Here is a 12,172-nt window from a genome sequence, read left to right as displayed (position 1 = left end):
GAAATGTTTCTGAAATGTCCAGAGTGCAATGAAAGTCTCCAAAACTTTTTAAACACATTTTTTACTTCCTCCATCATACTCAATCTAATAGGCAAGCTATTTTGAAAGGAATGGTTGCATATTTTGATATGTTCTATTTTGCAGTCACCTATTACTTCTCTAAAATAGCCAGAATTAACAACTCCTTTAGGCCTTTCATCAGGTGGGATTCCTGCTGTTTTCCTTGGACTCAAATTCAAAAGGCATCATTTGGCATGCAACCCATGAATAATATTTGCTAATCCATCAATATGACACCACAAATGAAACTGAAACCCTACAGTCTTCTCTATGGCTCAGTGGTACAATAGTATTTACAGATTAAAAACAGCTTATACTTCACTAGCTCTCAACGTTTATTCTTTTTTTCTGAAAAGAAGAAATAGAACCTCTCATTCATTTGTCAGGAACTAATGACTTGAAAAAAAACCCTCAGAAAATTGAGGATTTAATGAATACCATTCAAGTTCACCACAGAGAATATTTACAGAACTAGAGCAGATGCTTAAATGTTATCAAAACTCATTTAAACTTATTAAAAGCTGGTGGAAATTATGTGCAAGTGATTTCATGTGTAATGAATAGGCAAGAGTGACCATATTACTATTACCTTTAGATAACTGCAAATTGGAAATTACGAGCTGGCTCCAACTCAGTCCCCATTGTCTACAGAAGAACTTTCTGGACACCCCCAAGATGGCTGTTGAACAGTAGGACATTTTCTCTTTCCTGCTGATGATCTGCTGATGTTGCTGCCAGAGCTGGTTTTCCAGCAGTGCTGCTCCCTGGATTTGAATGGGAGCATTTAGGAATGACCCAGATGACTTTGGATGGCCATGGACCCATCTGGGAAGAGGAGTTTTGAAGATTACAATTCCCTTTGGGAGCAGTCAGAAAGTCAGAGCATCTATCTTTCTTTCAGCATTTTGTTTTCTAAGCATGCCTGGATATTAACTTTCACTTTTTGAATGTATTGCTTAAAGTTGATTGGCTGGTTGAATATTGACCTACTTTAAGCCCTTGCTGCATTTTATCTGTTTTTTTCCTCTTCCTTTTGATTTATTTATTTTGATTTGGGGTTTTTTTCTATTTCTTATTTTTTGGGAGTTTTGTATTTTAATCTTTATTTGAATAAAATAAATATTTGAATTAAAAAAAGAACTGGTGGGAAAAGAGATATAAAAGCCCAAAGGGCCAAAATGACTAAAAGTTAGTTAAAAGCAAAATAATTGAGACTTCAGTGGAATATATTCCAAATTGTAAGAAGATAACAATGAACTCCAGGAGAAGGCTAACGTGGCTGTCTAGAAGAGTTTGGAAACTGTAAAGAAACTGTATAGAAAGTTTCCTTCAGGAAATGGATAGTCTGTCTTAACAGGAAGAACAAAAAAGAGCAAACAAAGTACAAGGTGACAAAAATAAATGTTAAAAAAAGAAGTGATAAGTGTATGGCAAAAAAAAGCATTAGGGAAGCAGTAAAAATGCCTTTAAATATATCCAAAGCTGAAAACCAGTGAGGTAAGCAGATGGCTCTTTAGATGACAAAGAACTGCTAGAGAAAGATATGGAGATTGCTAAGAAACTGAATACATTCTGGGTTTAGGAAACAAGATTTAGAATAAATATTTGAGCCACTATTGACTTTCTCGAGAAAAACCAGCACAACTAAAGCAAGTTAAGGTAACCCAAGAGGATGTTGTAGAACCTCATATAAAACAATACATCACTGGTTCCTGTTGTCACCCAAAAGCTATTTAAAAAAAACACAAATGTAATATATCCATCATACTAACTTCAGTGCTCAAAGGCTAAAAGACAGCTACTGTGACACTAATTTTTAAATAATAAATCAGGAGAGATTCAGGAAATAGGTTTGGGACTGGCCAGTTTAACTTCTGCTCTGAGCAAATTGGCGGAAACAGTAATTTCTTTTTTTAAAAAACAAAACAAAACAAAACAAATTATAAAGGGACAAACCTTCCTGAAAGAAAGTCAGCATGAATTCTGCAAAGACAAATCATACTATACCAATTTCTGGAGTTCTTTGAGAATGACAAAAAGTACATTGATGGACATGAATTGTATATTTGGAATTCCAAAAATCTTTGCTATAATTCCTCCTCAAAGATATAATTTAATAGCCGTGGGATGAGATTGCCTGTCTTTTTATGGACTGCAAGCTGGTAAAAAATGAGAAAGTAAGACATAGCAATCAATGAGTACTTTTCTCAAGAAACAGAAGTGAAGTCCCACAAAGATTTGTGTTGAGACAGATTGTTTTTATCTTGTTCATAAATGATATTGAAAAGGAAAGCAGTAAGCCACTCAGATTTGCCAGTAAAACCAAACAATTTGGGTGACATAAACTGAAACTAACTGTAAAGAATTATGCTGTTGTTGTTGGTTGTGAAGTCGTATCCAACCCATTGCGACCCCAGGGACATGTTCCTCCAGGCCTTCCTGTCCTCTACCATCTTCTGGAGTCCATTTAGACTCACACCTACTGTTTCAGTGACTCCATCCAGCCACCTCATTCTCTGTTGTCCCCATCTTCTCTTGCCTTTAACCTTTCCCAGCATTAGGCTCTTTTCCAGTGAGCCCTTCCTTCTCATTAGGTGGCCAAAGTATTTGAGTTTCAACTTCAGGATCTGGCTTTCTAAAGAGCAATCAGGGTTGATCTCCTCTAGGACTGACCAGTTTAATCGCCTTGCAGTCCAAGGGACTCGCAGGAGTCTTCTCCAGCATCATAGTTCAAAGGCTTCAATTCTTTGGTGCTCAGCCTTTCATGGTCCAACTTTCACAGCCATACATTGCAACTGGGAAGACCATAGCCTTGACTATACGCACTTTTGTTGACAGGGTGATGTCTCTGCTTTTTAGTGTGCTGTCTAGATTTGCCATGGCTTTCCTCCCCAGGAGCAAGCGTCTTTTAATTTCTTGGCTACAGTCCCCATCTGCAGTGATCTTGGAGCCCAGGAAAATAAAATCTGTCACTACCTCCATTTCTTCCCCATCTATTTGCCAGGAATTGAGAGGGCCGGATGCCATGATCTTGGTTTTCTTAATGTTAAGTTTCAAGCCTACTTTTGCACTCTCCTTCTTCACCCGCAACGAGAGGCTCTTTAGTTCCTCTTCACTTTCTGCCATTAGAGTGGTATCATCTGCATATCTTACATTGTTGATATTTCTCCCAGCAATTTTAATTCCAACTTTTGATTCATCTAAATTTCTCATGATGTGCTCTGCATATAAGTTAAACAGGCAGGGTAACAGTATACAACCTTGCCGGACTCCTTTCCCAATTTTGAACCAATCAGTGGTTGCGTGTCCAGTTCTCACTGTTGCTTCTTGACCTGCATATAGGTTTTTCAAGAGACAAATTACATGGTCTGGTACTCCCATCTCTTTAAGAATTTGACACACTTTGTTATGATCCACACAATCAAAGGCTTAAGCATAGTCAATGAAGCAGAAGTAGATGTTTTTCTGAAACTCCCTAGCTTTCTCCATGATCCAGCATATGTTGGCAATTTGGTCTCTAGTTCCTCTGCCTCTTTGAAATCCTGCCTGTATTTCTGGTAGTTCTCAATCCACATACAGTACTGCTGGAGTCTAGCTTGTAGGATTTTAAGCATAACTTTACTAGTATGTGAAATGAGTGCAATGGTGCAATAGTTTGAACATTCTTTGGCACTGCCTCTCTTTGGAATTGGAATGTAAACTGATCTTTTCCAATCCTGTGGCCACTGTTGAGTTTTCCAAATTTGCTGGCAAATTGAGTGTAGCACTTTTGGTACGGATGGATTGACTGCTGTGTATTATAAAAATTTACAGTTAGAGATGGTGAAGCCTTTAAGGGAACTGTTCCAGACAATTCAAATGGGAGGAAGGGTACCTCCGTCTTGGAAGACTGCTTTTATATCTTTGATTCCGAAGGAAGATCAGGATGTCACCCAAGCAAAAACTTATAGGCCAATATCACTTTTAAATACGGACTACAAGATATTTGCCAAAGTTTTAGCTAACAGATTGATGAGGGTAATACAAGTAATTCATGGTGATCAAACTGGGTTTATAAGTGGTAGACAAATGAAGAACAATGTGAGACACATAGTAGATTTGTTGGAATTTTTGGAAAGAAACAATCAGATCCCTGCAGCATTGATCTTCTTGGATGCTGAAAAAGCCTTTGATCAATTGGATTGGCAATTTCTGATGAAAGTATTAGAGAAAATGGAATTTGGGGATAAATTTCTACAACCAATTAGGGCAATATATCAAAAGCAAACAGCCTGCATAATAGTTAATAATAGTCTGACTGAAGTATGTAATATTGAAAAAGGCACAAGGCAGGGGTGCCCGTTGTCACCTCTATTATTTGTCTTAACATTGGAAATATTACTGATTAAAATACGTGATTCGAATAAAATTAAGGGAATTCAAATTAGAGACCAGGATTATAGATTGAGGGCGTTCGCAGATGATCTGGTTGTTACAGTGACTCAGCCTGATTATTCAGTTGTAGAATTGATGGAGATAATAACGCAATATGGGAAAGTTTTAAGATTTAAGGTTAATATACAAAAAACTAAAATGTTGTCTAAAAACATGACAGTATCACAAAAGGCTGTTTTAGAAGAGCTAACGGGATTTGAAATAGTTAAAAGAGTTAAATATTTGGGGATATATTTGTCACCCTCAAATGTGAAGTTATATAAAAATAATTATGAAAAGTTATGGGGAAAAGTACAAAAAGAATTAGTTGGAAAAAATTACAATTATCGTTATTCGGAAGAATTGCAGCAGTGAAAATGAATGTTTTGCCAAAATTTTTATTTTTATTTCAAATGATACCTATACTTAAAAAGGATTTAAATTTGGAGGAATGGCAAAAAGGAATTAATAAATTTGTTTGGGCAGGGAAAAAGCCACGAGTTAAATTTAAGATAATGCAAGATACGTGTGAAAGAGGTGGTCTTAAAATGCCTAATTTCAAATTATATTATGAAGCTGCTGCTTTGTCAGCGATAAGTGACTGGTTTAATTTAACACAAGCGAGATTATTAAATCTTGAGGGTCATGATTTGTTATTTGGATGGCATGCATATTTATTGTATGATAAGAAGGTGGATAATGTGTTTAAGATACATATTTTAAGGTATGCTTTGTTGCGAATTTGGAAAAAGTATAGACATAAGTTAAATTATAAGATACCTATTTGGGCAATACCTAAACATGCAATAGAAAATATAAATGTTGGATTTAAACATGATGTGACTACATATAAGGAAATTTTAAGGTTTGAGAGGAATGTATGGCAATTGAAGTCATATAATATTTTAAAAGAAGAAGATATTGTACAAACCTGGTTTCAGTATGGGCAATTATAGGCTAGGTGGAAAGAGGACCAGAAAACTGGTTTTTCAATGTTTGATGAAAATTTGGTAAAGCAAATTAGAGATCAAGGTCAAGCACATATAAAAAGGATATATCTTGCATTCATAGAAATTGATTCAGAGACGGAACTTGTCAAAGACTGTATGATAAAATGGGTTCAGAATTTTCAAGAAGTTATCACAATGGATACTTGGGAAAAGATCTGGGTGAGAAATGTAAAATTTACACAGGCCCAAAATTTAAGAGAGAACTTTTATAAAATGTTTTATAGGTGGCACTTAGATCCTAAAAAATTAGCAAGTATGTATCCGAACTGCCAGCCCAAATGTTGGAGGTGTGGTTGTGAGGATGCAATGTATTTTCATATATGGTGGACTTGTAAAAGGGTTAAAGCTTTTTGGATTAAGATTTGGTGGAATATGCAAAAAATATTCAAGAAAAGGATAAAGTTTTGTCCGCAATTGTTTTTACTGGGCATTATCACAGATACTACCATTGTGGACACTAAGTTGATGTTGAATTTAATTACGGCAGCGAGACTTTTAGTAGTGCAATATTGGAAGAAGGAAGAACTGCCGACTATAGAAGAATGGACTTTAAAAGTTTCCAATTTGGCGGAAATGGCAAAGATTTCAGCGTATTTGAAAGACCAATTGCAACAGAGATATATTGTGGAGTGGAGAAGATGGATTGATTATATCCAGAATAAATATGGGACTAAAAAGTTTCACTTAGCATTTGAATAAGTAGTGGATTTATGTGATGTATAACTAGCTTGTAGTTATTTTATTAAGAGTTAAAGTGCGATAGAATTTAATATTTTATTGTTGTTTGCATATTTTAGATTATGTTTGTTTGTATTTTTATACCCTGTATTTAGCTCTGGGAAGTCGGGGAGGGGGGAGGGGGGGAGAGTTGGGGAGGTTTGGGGAGAGGGGAGGGGGAGGGGAGGGGTTTTGTATTTAAAAATGTACTGTAAAACTCTTCAATAAAAAAAAGAGTGTAGCACTTTTACTGCACCGTCTTTCAAGATTTTGAATAGCTCAGCTGGAATACTGTCACCTCCACTAGCTTTGGTGTTGCTCAGCTTTCCTAAGGCCCACTTTTCTTCACATTCTACGATGTCTGGCTCGAGGTCAGTGACCACCTCATGGTGGTTATCAGGGACATTAAGCTTGTTCTTGTATAGTTCTTCTGTATAATTTTGCCACCTCTTCTTAATCTCTTCTGCCTCTGTTAGGTCCCTGCCATTTTGGCCCATTTTTGCATGAAACGTTCCCTTCATCTCTCCAATTTTCTGGTCCTCCCTATTCTATTGTTTTCTTCTGTTTATTTGCACTGTTCATTTAAGAAGGCATTCTTATCTCTTCTAGCTATTCTCTGGAATTCTGCATGCAATTGGGTGTATCTTTCTTTTTCTCCCTTACCTTTTGCTTCCCTCCTTTCCTCAACTATTTGCAAAGCTTCATCAGACAGCCATTTTGCTTTCTTACATTTCTTTTTCTTTAGGATGGTTTTAGTTGCTACCTCTTATACAATGTTGCGAACCTCTGTCCATAGTTCTTCAGGCACTCTGTCTATCAGATCTAATTCCTTAAATCTATTTGTCACCTCTACTGTACATTCATCAGGGATATGATTTAATTCATACCTGAGTGGCCTAGTGCTTTTCCCTACTTTCTTCAGTTTAACCCTAAATTTTCCAAAGAGAAGCTCATGGTCTGAGCCACAGTCAGCTCCTGGTCTTGTTTTTACTGACGGTATAGAGCTTCTCCATCTTTGGCTGCAGAGCACATAGTAAATCTGATTTCTGTGTTGACCGTCTGGTGATGTCCATGTGTAGAGCCATCTCTTGGGTTGTTGGAAAAGAGTGTTTGCTATGACCATGTTATTCTCTTGACAAAATTCTATCAGCCTGTGTCCTGCTTCATTTTGTACTCCAAGGCCAAACTTGCCTGTTATTCCAGTTATCTTTTGGCTTCCTACTTTAACATTCCAATCCCCCATGATGATAAGGGCATCATTTTTTGGTGTAGTTCTATGAGGTGCTGTAGGGCTTTATAGAACTGGTCAATTTCATCCTCTTCAGCACTGGTGGTTGGGGCATAGACTTGGACTACTGTGATATTGAATGGTTTACCTTGGATTTGCACTAAGATCATTCTGTCATTTTGGGGATTGTATCGCAGTATTGATTTTCCTACTCTTTTAGTGACTATGAAGGCTACTCCATTTCTTCCGAAGGATTCTTGCCCGCAGTAGTACACCTGATGGTCATCTGAATTAAATTCACCCATTCCTGTCCATTTTAGTCCGCTGATTCCTAAGATGTTCAGTCTTGTTTGACCAGCTTTCCTTGATTCATGGATCTTACATTCCAGGTTCCTATGGAGAAAAAATCTTTACAGCATCGGACTTTCCTTCCACCACCAGATACATCCACAGCTGAGCGTCCTTTCGGCTTTGGCCCACTCGCTTCATTCTTTCTGGCGCTATTAGTACTAGCCCTCTGCTCTTCCCCAGTAGCAGTATGTAGATATTAAGCATAAATCCAGATGGTAGGTTTCTTAGCTTTGGGACTGAAATTAATAATTTGCACAGTTCTGTATTCGGTATATAAGAAAAACAATTTCTTGCCACTCCCTAAATTTAATCAGTATAAATTTGTAGCAGTGATACAGGATTTTGACATTCAATTGTTAGTATTTTTACCCTTTATTCCGAACCACTGTTGTTAGATTTCCATCATTAAATACTTTCATAAAATGCCTTGCATGCAAAACCTTCAATATTGTTACTATATGTAGATCAGGGGTGTCAAACCTGCAATGTCATGTGATGTGTCACAACATATCGTGGCTTTTTCTTTCCATTGCTGGCAATGGGGTGGGTGCGGGTTCAGCATGACGCATCCGGCCCATGGGCTGGCAGTTTGACACTCCTGATGTAGATTATTTAAACATTAAAAAAATAAAAACAAATTGTTAATTCTCTATTATTTTGGTAAATCACTAAAAGGCATAAAGGCATGATAAGGGCTGGTGTAATCAGTTGTGAATTACAGAAACATTATGGAAATCCACCTTATTTGGCAAGAAAACAATTGAACAGCTAATTTTTGAGCTGTATCAAATCCCAGTAAAAATGATATATTTCATCCAGGAATCAGTGCCTTCCTGTGGATCATAACCTTTTTCCAGCCTCTTCTCCAACAGAAGAGATGGCTCACCATATTGCATTGTGCAAGTAGGAGAGTTTTTAAAGACTGGGCTCTTGGCAGTGTAATGTCAGGCCTCACAGCTGGCTACTGTGTTTTATTCTATAAACTAGGCAACATTTATCTTAAAGAACAAAGCATAACCACTGTGAGTTAAAAAGAAAAGAACTCCGTATTCAGTACAAGGAAAACACAGCTGTACCTGTCAACCTTGGGGGCCTAGGCAAGCAGATTGGATCTTCCTATAGACCCTTGAAGATGAAACAGGCTTTTGTGACTCATAAACATCTTGATGCATTAAAAATACATATAAATACTGTATATGAAACTCTCTTATAAACCTTGGTCCATTTAACTTAATATTATTATTGATAGTGATTGACAGGAGTTAAGGTATTGTAAGGTTTAAGGGCTAATCTTAGCTTAAACAACAGCATCAGCTGTTCTAATATATAACTTTATTAAGAATTCTGATTATAATAGCAAAATCTAATACAAACTAACATTAAAGATAAGAGAAAAAAATGAAAGAAAAAAAGGAAGAAAAAAATAAAGAAAAAATAAGAATATAACAAAGAGAAAAGAGATATATAAAGAAGTGTCTTGTAGGCTTTATCATAACAAGTATAAGCACATTTAGTGAATCTCCTCTCCCCCTATAAAGTTACAACAATTATCTCTTCATCCCATATCCCATCACTTAACTACAAACAAATCCATAAACAATCATCTTTTCAGCCCTTTTGTCAGCAGAAAGCAATAAAGGAGTGCCAGAAGTAAAAAATATTTTGTTTCAATCTTGATCAAATAAATCAACTTTATATTCCTTCCTTTCACTTCTAATAATCTTTATTATTCATGTTTATTTGAATATTATCACATGATTTTGTCTTCATTTCTTCTTTGTCCTATGTTTTAAAAAGTCTCTTTTGTAAATCCAATAAGAAAAAATTGTCTCCTTTGTTTTGGCATTTGTATTTCTCTTTTGGATTTTAAAACATCAACCAATTTATTTTGTAGATCCAGTGATATATTTTTTCCAAGTGATTTATACTTTTGAATCTCTCATTGAATAATATCTTTTGAACATAATCTATCCATAGAAGCAGACATTATTACTGACTTTGATAATATTCTGGTTACTAATATCTGACTCCATTTTACAAAAGTCTGTTTCAGTATTTTCATTCAAGGAAGGAAGGAAGGAAGGAAGGAAGGAAGGAAGGAAGGAAGGAAGGAAGGAAGGAAGGAAGGAAGGAAGGAAGGAAGGACTTTAAAAGGCCATGCTACTTGGTAACCAATAGTAATGAAATTGGATACTTTATTTGAATTGTGTATATATTTTTTTCTATCTGATTTTCTGTCTCCAAATACCCACAGATTCAAGCCACTATTCTTTTTGGGGGCATTTAATATAGGCTCTTTTCTGATCACCAGCCCAAGGCAGGGAGTAGGTTTTGACTCTCCTATCCTCATTTTTATCTTACCAAATTAGCCATTTATCATATTCTGTAAATTACGACTCTATCAATTATATAAACCAATTCCTCCAGTGAATTAAATCAAAATCCATTTTCATTAACTTCAGTTTCTGCTAATAAACCACATAATGTTTAGTGAAAGCTGCTCAGATTAGTTTTTCTGCTTGTGAAAATTGACAGACCTTTCCCAAATATAATCCTAAAACTGATAATACTATAAAATGCATTGGGCTTGACTGCATACAGTAGTGTAATTGTTCAAACTAGCACTCAAATAACCAGTTGGGGGCAGGGAAAGAATGTTGAGGGAAAGTAATATCAGGTGGGCTAGGTAAGGCATGTGTTACATATTTCATAAACAAGGAAGTTAAAACTGCAATAGGTTAGAACAGCAGTATAATTTTATCCCTTAATACTTGAATGATTGCCTTATTTTCTGCCATGTGGGCCCTCAACTTGCCATCCACACATTCCTTGGAACCAACCAAATTTCCTAAGTTCTTTAAAATTATTTGATTAAAAGAATGTTCAAGTTTATTCTCATCATTGTCTTATGTTTTACACAACAGAAAAATATATAAAGTATCAAGGATATGTTTCTGGAAAGAATCAAAAGAAAAGGCAAAATAAATATGCGAAATGCACAAAAGGAATGTAAGCATTGTTCTCGAGATATTAAAAAGAGAATGAAACAATATTAAAAATAAGTTGTTAACAGTAGCATTTTAATATAATTACTTGCATGTTAAGAGCTGAATTAAGAATACTGCCATTTATTGATTTACATTTACTTCATTTAAATAATTTATATGGCTATTCTTCTGATTATAGTGACTCTGGGCAGTTAGATTAAAAACTCAGCAGTTAAACACAATAGCTCATGATACCTGAGGTAAATGATAATTTCAATCCTAAAACCATTTTAATAACAGAAATCTCCTCATCTTAGGCTTAAATGCCTTAGGAAACAGCCAAGACTTCACATCCTTAAGGAAGGCTAACAAAGCTGGGGCCATTGGATCTCTAAGGGGATGCTGTTCTTCCATATAGACACTGCCACAAGAAGGCATGAATCACAGGTCCAACAAGATTACTTTGTTTAATAGAGAGTTACAATACTGCCAAACTACCCATACTACTATAATCTGGACCATTAAGAAGAGGCAGAACAGATGCATTGCCTCCATATGGAACCTGACAGAAGTCATCTACAAGTTTTATCAATTGCTGTCTAAGTCTATAACCAGGCCTGAATCAGTATGAAAAGGGAATGATTAGACCCAACCGCTTGTCACTTCCTGGGAAACCTATAGCCTATTCCTAATAGATATACATGCTTAGTTGTCTATGCTAAATTATCTTTATCTAATTTAGTATTTTAATGATCTTGATGAATATAAATCACCTGGATCTGATGGATTACATCCCAGAGTTCTGAAAGAGCTGGCATATGTTATCTCATAACCATCGTACCATATCTTTCAAAAATCCTGGAGCACTGGGGAACTCCCTGAGGATTGAAAAAGAGCTGGTATGGTTCCCATCTTCAAAAAAAAAGGGAGGGGGAAACTGACCCAGATGGGTATAGACCAATCAGTCTAACATCAATACCTGGAAAGATACTGGAAAAGATAATCAAAAAACAGATCTACGAACATCTAGAAACAAATAAAGTTGTAACTAGATGTCAGCATGAGTTTGTTAAAAACAGATCATGCCAAACCAATCTTATTTCATTCTTTGACAAATTTGTAGACCAGCAAAATGTTGTAGACATAGCATACTTAGACTTCAGTAAGGCATTCGACAAAGTAGATTACAACCTACTTCTTGGTAAGCTAGGAAAAAGTGGGATACTGAAGATAGCATCACCAGCAGATGAATTTATAACTGGCTGACAAACCGTACTCAATGAGTAGACGTTAATGGTACTACATCTACATGGAGGAGTACCACAAGATTCCATATTAGGCCCAGTACTCTTCAATATCTTTATAAATGACTTAGATGAGGGAAAGAAGGGGAACTTACCAAATTT

Source organism: Vipera ursinii (genome assembly GCF_947247035.1).
Source record: "Vipera ursinii genome assembly, chromosome: 7".
Taxonomy (NCBI): Eukaryota; Metazoa; Chordata; class Lepidosauria; order Squamata; family Viperidae; genus Vipera; species Vipera ursinii.
The sequence above is the reverse complement of the archived record's forward strand: the minus strand, read 5'-3'. Positions refer to the sequence as shown.